General features: G+C 34.9%; 1 protein-coding gene across 1 annotated transcript in view; it reads right to left on the reverse strand.

The window, feature by feature from the left end:
- The window catches only part of SGCG (sarcoglycan gamma), a 250,839-nt gene extending 235,991 nt beyond the window's left edge, over positions 1–14,848 (reverse strand). The window contains exon 1 of the mRNA XM_044668296.1: positions 14,794–14,848. The gene's annotated coding sequence lies outside the window, so the exon portion shown is untranslated. The remainder of the gene's footprint in view (positions 1–14,793) is intronic.
- Positions 14,849–15,096: the final 248 nt, after the last annotated feature.

A 15,096-nucleotide genomic window follows, 5' to 3' on the forward strand; every position in this document is an offset into this window, starting at 1 on the left:
TTGAATATAAAGAGGGAAAGTATAAATAAGTTAAGTGAACACAGAATAGTATACTTGTCAGATCTCTGGGAAAGGAAAGACTTTAAAACCAAGCAAGAGTTAGAAAAAATTACAAAATATAAATTAAATGGTTTTGATTATATTAAACTAAAAAGTTTTTGTACAAACAAAAACAATGTAGTCAAAATCAGAAGGGAAACAATTAATTGGGAAAAAATCTTTATAACAAAAAACTCTGACAGGGTTCTAATTACTCAAATATACAAGGAGTTAAAGCAATTGTATAAAAAATCAAGCCATTCCCCAGTTGATAAATGGGCAAGAGACATGAATAGGCAATTCTCAGGTAAAGAAATCAAAAGTATCAATAAGCACATGAGAAAGTGTTCCAAATCTCTAATAATTAGAGAAATGCAAATCAAAACAACTCTGAGGTATCACCTCACACCTAGCAGATTGGCTAAAATGAAAGAAGGAGAGAGTAATGAATGCTGGAGGGGATGTGGCAAAATTGGGACATTAATGCATTGCTGGTGGAGTTGTGAACTGATCCAGCCATTCTGGCTGGCAATTTGGAACCATGCTCAAAGGGCTATAAAAGAATGCCTGCCCTTTGATCCAGCCATACCATTGCTGGGTTTGTACCCCAAAGAGATCATAGATAAACAGACTTGTATGAAAATATTTATAGCTGTGCTTTTTGTGGTGGCAACAAATTGGAAAAGGAGGGGATGTCCTTCAATTGGGGAATGGCTGAACAAACTGTGGTATATGCGGGTGATGGAATACTATTGTGCTAAAAGGAATAATAAACTGGAGGAGTTCCGGGCGAACTGGAGAGACCTCCGGGAACAGATGCAGAGGGAAAGGAGCAGAGCCAGAAGACCTCTATACACAGAGACTGATATACTGTGGTAAAATTGAATGTAATGGACCTCTGTACCAGCAGCAATGCAATGACCCAGGACAATTCTGGGGGATTTATGGTGAAGATGCTACCCACATTCGGAGGAAGGACTGCGGGAGAGGAGACATATAGGAAAAACAACTGCTTGAGTGCATGGGTCGGGGTGGACATGATTGAGGGTGTGGACTCGAAACTACCACACCAATGCAACTACCAACAATTTGGAAATTGGTCTTGATCAAGGACACATGACAAAACTAGTGGAAATGCGCATTGGCCACGGGTGGGGGGAGTGCAGGGGGGAGGTGAAGGGGAAAGGAGGAGCATGAATCATGTAACCATGTTAAAAATGTATATTAATAAATGTTAAAAAAATCTAAAAAAAATATGGTCACATATGTGTGTGTATGTATGTATTCAAACACACTCTTGCCTCTGGGAAAAGATTGAGGTCATCAAAGATTTATGCAATTCCCAAAGTTAATTGAACCTACTTTACTCCTCCAGTTCAACAAGACTCAAGCTCATCTGTTTACAGTGTTTGTCCACTATTCATATGCTGATAAATAAATATTCAATAAATTGTCCATTCAACTGTACCTCATGTCTGGGCATTATGTATACTTCATCCAGTTAATTTTTTCTATGTTGATGGTTAGGTGAAACTCTTTTTCCTGACTCTAGACCCTGAAGCATCCTATCTACTGCACCACTTACCTGCCAAGTCAGAAACAAGGTTTTTCTGTCATGGTAGTTAGCAAGATTTTCCATTACGTAGATTACCAAATGATCTAGATAGGTCTTCTCCATGATTATTAGTAAGATGAACTATAACTAACTTTGAATTAGAACTAATATATTCTTCTAGCTTTTAAGAATTTTTTTTCAAATAAATATAAGCAAAATGAATCAGGAGGATGTCTCCAATAAGTTGGTAAGCTTCCCAATCACCGTAAAAAGATTAATTTTTGTTTTGAAGGCATCTAGAGTATTGGTAAACTATGAGAATATAGATCCCATGACACAGTGGGCAAGCCCACTGGTTGCTTGCTGACAAGAAACTCAAGTGGCCTGAGATATTGAGGGACAGACTGAGAGTGGTGTTTTCCCTAGTGCTCATCCATATAAGTGAGTTAATAGACTAGACTATTCTTTGTGACACTAGATCTTATATATTCAGAATATAGGTCAGTACAGAGATGAGATCTGAAATCTGTGGCCAGAGAAAACATGCCATAGGAGGATAGTTTGAAAAGTTAGGGATATGGCACAGGAGTGATTTTAAAATCTCTCATCTATTTATTTATCTACCTCTCTACCTACCTAACTACTTATTGGTCAGTCATTAGTTGAAGGCCATTATACAGAAGATGGATTTGTTCTTCTTGGTTCAATAGATAGAATTTGGAGCAATGAATGGAAGTTGCAGAAGCAGATTTAGTTTAATATCCAAGAAAAATAGTTCCACAGTATAATGTACTACCTTAGAAGGTAGTGGATTCTTCCATTTGGAAATATTTAGGGAGAAGTTGGATAATCACTTATTAGGAATCCTGCAGAAGAGATCATTCAACAGTCCTAGTTTGGACTTGTTGGCCTATGAGGTCTTTTTCAAGTCTTAGGTCCTGTAATACATTGTTATTTTCATTTAATTAGCCTTGGGTTTTTTTTAATTGAGGAATTAAGTAACAAACATGTCAATTAGCAAAATAAATTTCCAGTCATGTCTCTTAAAAATAACTCAATAACATTCTTTTCATTAAAAACATATACACACATAATTAAGAAAAAATTTTAAAATGGAGAACTATTTTAAATTCATCACCTGTGCTAGGCCTTTTAATGGCAAAGCTTAAAGGGGAGTTAAAAAGAAAAAAGGGTTCCTGAGGTAAACATAATTATAGGTCTTATCAAATATAGTTTATATGCAATCCTCTTTTGCTTTGACAGTACATTAATAAAGTCTCCCTGTGTTTCATCAACACAAGATACATTTCCACCTTTATCATCATTTTTCTTTCCAGGGTTTGAATTTGATTACTAAAATGTCTTTCAAATTACTTTTTGCCCAAAATACACATAATATAGTACAATATGTGGACAGCGAAGTTCTATGTTTTAGTAAGATAAACATTTTTAGAATATTTATAATTATACTGTGCTAAACAGTAAGGTCTAAAATGATAAGTAAGCAAAATAAACTAAAGGAAAAAATTTTGTTTTAGGACCCTAAAGAGCAGAGACTTGTTAGGGATGCTCAGCAATTTTGAGAATGATGATGGTGGAGGATACTGAGGCTATTTTATTATCATTCTGGAATATAGGTATTCAGTCTCACAATGTACTGCTTATGAAGAGAATGTTCTCTTACAAGAGAAGAATAAGAACAAGCTGATATAGTTTGGATCCATGAGAGGACTGGATGTTTTAGTGCCATATTCCTTTTTTTTGGGGGGGGGATGGAGAGAGGACATTGAAAGGAAAGGAAGGAGTGGTGAAAGCCCAGAATTCTTCCATCTTCTTCTTATTTTTTCCCCACAAAAGGATATTAAGTAGAAAGGAAAAATAGAACAGCTTAATGGAGGATTATGTAGGAGTAAAGAAAAGCCAGAACTACTCCCTTCCCTGCTGTCATAATAAAAGTATTCTAATTTTATATCTATTTTCCCTCTTTTTTTGAATGTGTGTTCTTTGAGGGATAATTTTAATTTAATAATATTTTAATCTTTCTGTGTCTCAATTATGGCCACGATGACAGTATTATGTAAATATTACTTGAGCTTTGCATTGAATATGCATAAAATGTTTCAAACTTCTGCTTCCCATGTTCTTAAAGACCCTGACAAAAAGCCTAACCAATATAGTTTAACATGAGAAAATTTTAACATGTAATACTGTAATACTCTTGTTTCCCTACATTAAAGTTGAGAGAGAAAGAGAGAGTGATTAATAAAGGAAGCCTTTCCAGAGATGGAGGAATGGTAACAGAATAAAAATAGAGAAAAAAAAAAGTCCTGTCTCTTATAGGTACTCTTATAAGTGACTAGAGAGAATCTAAGACTGAATATGAAGATAAAACACCAAAATTTATTCCCTATACTTCGCAAAAAGTTCACTGATGGCAAATGGAGGCTGATAGGAGAGTTTATTATTCTTCAAGTCCCACCTCAAGTGTCACCTCCTCTTTAAGTCTCCTTGAGTCTTAAAAATCTCCTTAAATCCATCAAAAACTGTGTTCCTGGCTCACTGCTCCTCTCATATTAAAGACAAAGAAATGAACTTTGTACTAATCATCCTTATATTTTCCTTAGTTCCTCACACAATGCTTCCTCACTGCTAAGAAACTGATAACTATTTGTTAAATATAGAAAATTACATTTATGATCCTGAGGTTTTCTCTTCCCCCCCCCCTATAAAATTTTAGCTATACTAGTATCATGAGAGGAGGGGCTTGGGTGAAGAGAAGGAAGAATTCTGATTAACTTTGCAGGGGGTATCTTTTAAAGTCAATAATATATGCAAAGTATATTCATTTGCATGAGCTAGGCACCCATATATAGTTTTTGGGTAGATATTCATTTTCATATTTGATTTAACAATCCACTTGAACATTTAGGAGACCATAGACTTATAGTTTTACATCTCTTAGAGGATTTATGGCATCTCTAGTAATTCCATTAAGGGAAGAAAAAATACCTGAGGCCATAGCTCAAAGCAGCACATGGTCTTCCTTATAAGTGTGACTGATAAGAATGCAAGGTTCCCCGAATCCCATACATTGCTTACACACATCATGTAGGACCCTTTGCCCCTATCTATACTGCTCAAGTCATTTGGAAAAGTATTCTGTTACTACAAAATAAAAGTAGACTAGTCTATAATCACCAGCAGGGCTTCCTACTTAGTAATTAGGTATACATTCATTAAGCTCTACTTTGTGTTGGTATACATCTGATGGCTATGTGGGAGCATGTGATCATGAAAGGCTGTAATAGCAAGGGAAATGTTGATTTAAGAATATCTAGAAAGTGAGGCGGGGTGGCTCTGATGTGGCCAGGTAAATGTCTATAGTCTCTGATCCTATAGGATGATCAAAGTTGGTTGAAGTTCAGAGAGCCTTGAGTTAAGAATAGTTTTAGAAAAGTAAAGCTTGGTTAAGGTATGTACCATCAGGTGAGACTCATTGCAATGATGAATAGATTATTTCTCCAAATAAAATAATTCAACTTTATTAGGACTGAAGAGAGAAAGAGACAGTCTATGTGAACTCATTGAGGAAGAGTAAGTATATGGAGTCTAAGAAAGTTTGGCTAGAACACAGAATATTTGAAGAAGAGTAATCTAAGACTGGAAAGATAAACTGGAGCCAAATTGTGGAGGGCCTTATATTTTATATTAGAAACAATGGAGAACCATTGAAAGTTATAAAGCATAGGGATAACATGTGAAGACCTATACAATAATAGGATTTTTTTTACCAATTGGATTAGAAAGAGAAGAAATGTTTCATTTAAAATACAAGAAAGATATACAGTTTTAGCAAACCATTTAAGATACCGGACTAGAGTTTAAGGTAGAAATGAAGGTCTGATATATGGACTTGCAGGTTATCTGCAAAGAGGTGATATTTGAACTCATGCTAAGATGATAAGATCATCAAAGGAGATATGGTAGAAAAAGAAGGCCATGATTCTGACTTTGGAGGATACTTAGAATGATCCAGAAAAGGTGACTGAGAAGGAACAGCAAGACTGGAAAAAAAGCAGGAGATGGCAATTTGCAGAAAATAAAGAAAAAGAAATTTTGAAGGAGGAGAGAGTAATTAATAGTATCAAAAGTTGCACAAAGATCAAGTAGGATTGAGGACTGAGAAAAGTCACTAGACACAAGAACTGAGAAATCACTGGTAACTTTTGAAAGAGTCACTAAAACAGAGTGGGGAGAATTCCTCAAATTTTATGTTAAGTTTGAAATAAAGGCTTTGGTTTTTGCCTCTAACCCTGAAGGAGCACTAAATAGATTGAATCACTAGAAAGAAGAAAGCTAATGTCCTCCTAACTGATGAAGGAAATAGGGTCCTAAGTGTCTTATTCATATTCTATGGAAATAGTTTCCTTATTACTATCTTCAATTAAACTTCATGTCACTGTCCTGTTTTCTCAACATGTTAAGTACTTCTTCCATATTCTGCCTTTCTACATCATAAATGGGGATTCCAAAATTCACATTTATGTTCCCTCAAATATCCTAATTTTTCAGTTTATTAATGTCCTGATCTTCACTAACTCCATTTTCATTCTATCTCAGATCATCCATAGGAATGGTCATATCTTAAGACTTGACTTTCAACCCAAATTGTTTTGCTCCATTTTCTTGAACTTCATATTTTTCTCTTTAAATTACTATTTTTCATTTCTTGACCTTTCCAATGGTCTCTCTCCTCCCAAACCTGTTCTTTATTCTCATAAAATTGTGGTAGAAAAATAACATTCAAAAGACTTTCTTTTGAGAGGAGAAACATTCTGAATATGAAACACTGCATACAATGTTGGGCTTGGTTAATGGACTATTTTCCCCTCCTCTGTTATTCTTTGTTGTAAAGGATAACTCTCTGGAATGGGTAATGAGAGAGGGAAAAACAGGGAACACAAGTGATGTGAAAACTAAATATGTAATTTTTAAAAAGTAGGGAATAGGGCTTATTTGAGATGGAAGAGATTCATTTGGTGTGCCATAATGATAATGAGGTCCTGATCCTGGTCCTGGCCCATGGAAGGTGATTGAGAGATCGAAGTTCTTAGATCATTGCTGTAATTTATTTCTCCTAATAGATCTACTTGAAAAAGCAGATAACAGGCGAATCAGTGTTCTTTGAGCATAAGATCCTGGTTCCTTCTGGCTAATGATGGTTTAAAGCCACCCATATAAAATTTAGCTTGGTTCAAGATCCAACTTGATGGTGGCTGACATGATGGCTCTCTTCAATTCATTAAAAAAAAAAACTTCCTCCTATTCTTTTCCTGAGTAAATGACTACCTTTTTAAATACTTGTGTGGACGGTGAGTTTAGAGTATCCTAGGATGAATCATATATGAAGATTGGCTCTATCCCATACCTAGTACAAAGCCTTTATTCTTCACTATCTTTCTTCTTACCTCATTTCTTGACAGAAACTATTTTTTTCAAAAGCTCCCAATAATTTTTAATTACCAAATATTATGATCTTTCCTCAGTCTTCATCCTTACTGACCTCTGCACAGTAAGGATGATGGTGGAGGAAGATCATAATTTATATGTGACTACTCTCACTTCCTGGATGCTTTCTTTTCTCTGGAGTTTCATGACATTATTCTTTCATTTTCTCATCTTCTGTAGCTGATAGTTCCCTCTAACTTTCCTTTGCTGGCTCATCATCCATATCACTTATCCTTGTATTTATGTATTCTTCAGGTTCTGTCTTAGGGCTTATTCTTTTCCCTTTCTATACTTTCTCACTAGGTGACTTCATTAACTCCCATTTTAATTCAAACTCCTATTACCTCTCATTTGAACTATTACAATGGACTCCTAATTGTTCTTTCTGCCTCAATTCTTTTATAATTTAAATCACCCTTATAGAGTTGTCAAAATGATTTTTCATAAGGACAAGAATGACCACATCCTCACCCTCCAATCAAGAAAAATTCACCAGCTACTGACTGTCTTTAACATAAAATATAAACTCCCCTTATTTGATTTTTAAAACCCTTCACAGCCTAGCCTCAATCTACACTTCTATATTCAGCATATATTTCTCTCATTCCCACATTAATGATCAAGCCAAACTTCTCTTGTTTACTCACCTGGCACTCCAACTCTTGTCTCCCTGTCTTTTCACTGTCCATCCCAAACACGGAACGTATACCTTCCTCAACTCTACTCTCTAAACTACCTACTACTTATTTTGTATATGTTCTGTAAATAATTACAAATTTATATGTTGTCTTCCTAAATGTCATGTAAACTCCTTGACAAAGGGGACTGTTTCACTTTATAGTTTGTATCCTTAGCATCTAGTAGCATACCTGACACATAGTAGACAATTAAGAAATGCTTGCTGAGGTTGCCCATTATCAACTCTATTGTTTAATATTGTTCTGGAAATGCTAGCCATGGCAATTAGAGAAGCAAAAGAAATTGAAAGGACTAAAGCAGTTAACAAGGAAACTAAACTATCACTCTTGTCAGACGATACGATGTTATACTTAAAGAACCCCAGAAAATAAACTAAAAGACTAGTGGAAATGATTGACAACTTTAGCAAAGTTTCAGGGCACAAGATAAACCCACATAAACCATCAGCATTTCTATATATTTCCAACAAAACTCAGCAGCAAGAGTTAGAAAGAGAAACTCCATTTAAAATCACTCTAGACAATATAAAATATTTAGGAATCTATCTGCCAAGACAAAAACAGGAGTTATATGAAAACAACTACAAAACACTTTTCACAAAATTAAAACTAGATCTAAACAATTGAAAAAAACATTAATTGCTCATGGGTAGGATGAGCTAATATATAATAAAAATGACAATCCTACCCAAATTAATTGACATATTTTGTGCCATATCTATCAAACTACCAAAAAACTTTTTTATAGAATTAGAAAAAATTATAACAAAGTTCATCTAGAAGAACAAAAGATCAAGAATATCAAGGGAAATAATGAAAAAAATTCAAAAGATGGGGGCTTAGCAACACCAGATCTTAAACTGTACTATAAAGTAGTGGTCATCAAAACAATATGGTACTGGCTAAGAGACAGAAGGTTGAATCAATGGAATAGACTAGGATGCCTCAATCAACATCTAAGGAATGAAGCAAGGAAGGAAGGAAGGAAGAAAGGAAGGAAGGAAGGAAAAGAGAAAGAAAGAAAGGAAGGAAGAAAGGAAGGAAGGAAGGAAGAAAGAAGGGAAGGAAGGAAGAAAGAAAGAAAGGAAGAAAGAAAGGAAGGAAGAAGAAAGGAAGGAAGGAAGGAAGGAAGGAAAAAAGGAACAAAGGAACAAAGAAAAAGGAAGAAAGAAAGGTCATTTCCTAGCAGATAAATGGTCAATGGATATGAACAGGCAGTTTTCAGATGTAGACATCAAAGATATCTATAGTTATTTGAAAAAAGTTCTAATACATAATTGATCAGAGAAATACCAAAAAATTAACACTAAAATACTACCTCACATTTATCAGACTAGCTAATATGACAGAATAGGAGAATATTAAATGTTGAAGGGGATGTGAGAAAATTGGTACACTAATGCACTGTTAGTGGAGTTGTGAAATAATCCAACCATTCTGGAGAGCAATTTGGAACTATACCTAAAAGGCTTATAAAACTGTGTATACCCCTTGACCTAGTAATACTACTACTAGTTCTGTATTCAAAAGAGATAAAATAAAAGAGAAAGAGATCTATTTCTACAAAAAAATTTATAGTAACTCTTTTTGTACTGGCAAGAAAATGGCAATTGAGGAAAGGTTCATCAATAGGGAAATGGCTAAACAAGTTTGGCTATATGATTGTAATGGAATACTATTGTGATCTAAGAAATAATGAGCAGGAAGATTTCAGAAAAATCTGGAAAGATTTGTATGAATTAATGCAAAGAGAAATAAGCAGAATCAGAAGAAATTTGTATATCATATGATTATGAACTGTGAATGACTTAGTTATTCTCAGCAATACAATGATAAAATGTCTGAATGGAAAGAGAAGCATACAATTCTTCACTATAATTTTTTTTAATTTTTTTGGTTTGTGTTTTCTTTCACAACATGATGTGGACTAATATAAAAATATGTTTTGCATAATTGTCCATGTATATCTTTTATTAAACTGCTTAACATCTCAGGGAGTAGAAAGAGGAAGGGATAGAATTTGAAACTAATAAAATTTTAAAATATAAATGTTAAAATTATTTTAACTTACAACTGGTAAAAAAATAAGATATTGTAGTATTAAGAAAGGCAAAAAGTGCTGGGAAAACTGGAAAATACTTAAAAAGAAAATAAATTTTAGATTAACATCTTGCACCATATACCATAACAAACTCAGAATTGATATATGGACTAAATATCAATAAGTCATATCATAGCAGAAACATTTCAGCTACTTTTCACTGCTCTGCCTGGTGAGCGGAGGAGAACTGAATTCATAAACAAACAAAAGTCAAAGGTGGTAAAATTGATAGCATTCATTGATAATTCTGCAATCCTTAAATAATTATATTTCTCAAAGTTGAAAAGCTTTTGAAGGAACAAGATCATCACAATTAGTATGCATATGAAAGTTCTAGATTGGGAAAATATTTGTATCAAATATCTCTATTAAGTGTCTGGTATCATAGATATATACAGAACTACCTACCAATCAATAAACAAGCATTTCTTAACTGCTTAGTATGTATTGACTACTGTGCTATATGTTTGAGATACAAAGAAAGGCAAAAAACAAACAAACAAAAAAAACAACCCTCTCTTCAAAATGCTTAAAGTCCTATGGGAATTGCAACACATGAATAGATACATGCAAGATACATAGTGTGAATATGGAACTAACACAAATATATAAGAACAAAAGTAATTACCAAATTGATAAGTATTTGAAAGATATGAGCAGTTGTTCAAAGAGAAGTTGTAAATTATTAGCAGCCACATGAAAGACTGCTCCAAATTGCTAATAAGAGAAATGCTAATTAAAACAATTCTGCATTTTCACTTCACACCCAGTCAATCTGCAAAAATGATAGAAGTCCATATTGTATGACTAATGGAAACACAGACCCTATTGTTGCATTGTTGGTAGAATTGTGAATTGGTCTAATAATTTTGAAAAACAATTTAGAATCATGCTAAGAAATTAATAAGACAGCTAGGTAGTGCAGAAGATAGAGGACAAGGTCTGGAGTTAGGAAGATTCAAGCTCAAATCTAGCTTCAGACACTTAGTAGCTGTGTAATCCTGTACAAGTCACTAAACCCTCTTTGCCTCATTCTCCTCATCTGTAAAATGAGCTGGAGAAGAAAATGCCAAAGTATCTGGCCCAAGCCTAACAATCAGCTTCCCCAATATTTCTGTTATTACCAACATAACACAAGGAAACCCCAAACAGGGCCACAGAGTCAGATGTGACTGAAATTACTAAAACAATACAAAAAGAAATGACTAAACTGTCCATATTCTTTAATATACTACAAGGGAGAAAAACGAAGATCAAAGACAGAAATGTACCGTATATGTTAAAAATTTTTAAACAGTATTCTTTTTTCTGCTTCTGACTTTCAGACTTTCCTACCACAATTCAGCTGCAGTCTCATCCTGGAATTCCCCTCGGTGCTTAGGGCTTCCTCATCCTTGGAACATCCTTCCTCCCAGCCAACCTCTTTCTCCCTACTGAATCTCCATTTGAGGGAGAGAACCAGATTAGCTTTTGGTTCTGATTCTGACTTTCCAACTTTCAGCTAGACAAATAAGAATCAGAGACCTCTGAATTCAATAATATATCATGTAATAAACTCAATATCATAAGTTACTTGAGACAGAATTTCCTATTGGGCTCCTTTCAGCTCCCTTTTATCTTTTCCCATTAGAATAAAATTGAGGCAGAAGATGTCTTTCTTTTTTGCCAGTGCATAACACAGTGCCAGGATGATGTCCCCTCCTCCCTTGAGAAGTTCCTTCCATTTCAAATTGATTGTGGTTCTTCAGAGACATTCTTCCTCCAGGAAAGTTCCTAACTACACTGTGAGAAAATGGGCTGATGGGTCCATTTAAAAATCGTCCTCTATGCATCCCCAATACCGAATTTTTGGGTACTAAAGTTCTATATGTGTGTGTGTGTATGTATGTATGTATATATGTATGTATGTACGTAGGCACTTATTTCAACTCCCTGTTCCTGTATATGAATCCTCCATAGAGCCTAAGAACTTATTCCTTCAATAACTTTTGATCTTCTAAATGCTCAAATGCACCCCTAACTCAATTAAAGCTCACTGGGAAGTAGCATTCTGATATCTGGTGTTTTCATTCCTCATTAAGATCTCAATTAAATATTTTGATTAGAATTTTCTTCCTGCCAATACAAGATTGCCCACAACTGTTAGAACTCATTAGTGCAATCAACAAGGGATGGGTCCTGTTGCTGGTTTCCCATAATCATGGTATGTTCATTGTAGCAGCAACAAACACCCAGGAGATGCCTAGGATTCTGCAAATATGCCACAGTTTTTCCATGAAAATCACAATCTAATACAGGAAAGCCTCTACTAAGTCCCCTGTAATGAACGACCTTCTTGCTAGATCATAGGCAAATAGAAATGGTTGCATTTCAAATTCTGATTCACAGCAGCCCAGGAAAACAGGTTCTTTCAGTGCTCTTTCTCTCTCTCTGTGGAAACTAGCAGGAAAATAATGAATGCCTCTGATGGTGGAGGCTGGGCAGATGTGGTCAAAAGAACCAGATATGGCTTGGAGAGCTATCCACATATATTTACTGCCATCATCTGTTGCAACTGGTCACTCAACTGCTGTACAATATTTTCCTGCTTTGGCTCTTAACCTGAGATCAGTGAACTTGTTTTAAATAAAATATTTGGACAACTGTATTTTAATATAAATGACTTCTTTTGTAATTTTATGCATTTAAAATAATTATTCTGAGAAGGGGTCTATAAGCTTCACTAGTCGGCCAGAGGAGTCTATTACAGAAAATATGTTAATAACTCGTATTCTAAGGTAATGGGCGAATCCAGCTCTTTCTCTAGAAGGTGGATAATAAACGATCCATAAAATGCTTCTGTACTTGCTAATCCTAGGAAAGGAAAGGAAAGCCCCTTATTCAGACCTCATCACACATCCTTCACACCACCATATCTGAATAACTTTAATAACTCAGATTTATATAGGACTTTAAGGTTTAAAAGTCACTTTTGTGAAGGCATTCTTTATTGGTATACAATCCACATAGGGGTGTCCCCAAATCCTTTGCTGACCCATGCAAAATACAGTCTGGGATAGGTGAAAGATACTCTGAATTCTACTCTCCCATGGGTGACCCCTTGGATGTTCAAAGGAGCCAGTTGGAACCCTTTCCACGAGGAGGCAAAGAAAAGTTCTAAAAGGATGAGAGCAGGAACAACAAGCAGACCCAAGCATTTAAACTGTTCCTTATCTGTTTCGAGATCAACTTTTTCACTACCACATTTTTTTGCTTCAGGACAGAAGAGAGCAAATGTCTGGAGTGGGGTGTACCACTTCTGGACCCTTCATAATATACCCTGCTGTCATTCTTTACCCCTGAGGGATGGAAATGCCTGCAGGTACATATACCTCTCAGGTGTTTGATGGGTCTGTCTGTCTCTGTCTCTGTCTCTGTCTCTGTCTCTGTCTTGTTTTTGCTTGCTAGGCTGTTAGCCATATACTTTGCCTTCCAGTCACAGGTTGCTTATAATGCTATTGCATTTTTAAAAAAACCTTTACCTTTCATCTTAGACTCAACACTCTATATTAGTTTTAAGGCAGAACAGCAAAGGCCAAGGCATTGGGAGTTAAATGACTTGCTCAGGATCACATAGCTAAGAAGTGTCTGAGTCCAAATTTGAACCCAGGACCCCATCTTTTGGTCTGGCTCTCTATCCACTGAGTCACTTAGCTGCCTCCCTAAAAAAGCATATTAAAGCAATGTGGAGCATACGGTATTTAAATGCATTTTGTATTCAGTACTCTTTTCACTTGGGCTTAAAAAAAAACAACAAAGGAATAAAAATCTAATAACTCACAAAGTTTTTCTATTCCTTGACTGTTTTTCATACTGATTTGAAATTACCATTAGTTAAAATTAAAATTACACACAATTACCATTAGTTAAAAAAACTGTACTTTGCTCATTTCTCTGCAAAATAATTCCAAAAGCTAAGCAAGATGTCTTAAGTTAAAAAAATTTGAAAGAAATATAGCAATTGTCTTATGTCTTATTTTATTAGTCAGCTACTTCAACCAGATGGCAACAATTATTAAGCCAGCTGAGTTATACTTTCCCTTGTTAGTATTTGAATTCTCTTACAAACTTGTGCGCTCCAATGGCCACATTACATATCTTTTTTTTTAAATGGAGAAAAGTAGGGAGACATTTTCCAAGCAGAAGTTTTAAAAATTTTAACATTTTGCCCTCCTTCTCCTTTGCTACTGGGAGGAAATGTCAGGTTGTTATTTTGTTTTTTTTTTTTTACTTGATAGATTTAGCTGTACATAATCTTTTGTTCAGGTTATTAGGGAGGAAATGCCTCCTTTTCCACTTTGAGAACGGCTGGGAAGCTGTTTTACTTTCTTTTTTGGTGGTGCTTCCTGCCGTTTAATATGTTAAACAGCCATCATAGTCCTCCTGATAATTTCCTATTTTAAAATAAACATTCATGGAAAGAAGGAGGGAAAAATATACTTCAAGTGGATAAACAATGAGTTTAGATCAGATGTGGTGATAGTAAGGAATAAATTTCAATGTAGGAAAGTTATGGAAAGAATACATTGCAGCACAAAATTAGCACATGATAGTCGCTCTACAAAATGTAATTATCTATCACTCAGGATACTTACAAGTCCATGTTTATACTAAAAGCATTCATAATAGATTATAAAATCTATGATACTACCATGCTGAAATAAAAATAGATATTAGCAATGAAATTATTACAGAGGATTACTGTCAGGTGATAAGTTTTATTAAATGTTCCTGACCTTTAGTTCAGGAAAAAACCCCAATAAATACACTTTTGTCTTTTTGAAGTACATTACAGATTTCTCCATATTAAAAATCTAAGGCAAAATTCACTGAAAAGATATTTGATAACTTACCTTATATATGTTAAAAAGCACACTGATGAAATAACTACAACCAAGTTGATTTCTACCAAAGATAATGCTGTCTGAAACTTTTTCAACACTTCCAAAACTGGGGTGGAAGGTATTTTAGGTCCCGCCTCAACTATTACTGGAAGAAAGTACACTCACATATTTGGCCATGTCTTACATTTCATCCCCTGCTACTGGCAACAGACATATCTAATTTTACTCAGTGACATAAACAGCTCACACCACATTTGAAATTGTTTAGGCACTAGTTCCAACAGAGAGCTTTAACTGTGCCAATAAAAAGAA

The sequence above is a fragment of the Gracilinanus agilis genome, chromosome 3, assembly GCF_016433145.1.
Source record: "Gracilinanus agilis isolate LMUSP501 chromosome 3, AgileGrace, whole genome shotgun sequence".
Taxonomy (NCBI): Eukaryota; Metazoa; Chordata; class Mammalia; order Didelphimorphia; family Didelphidae; genus Gracilinanus; species Gracilinanus agilis.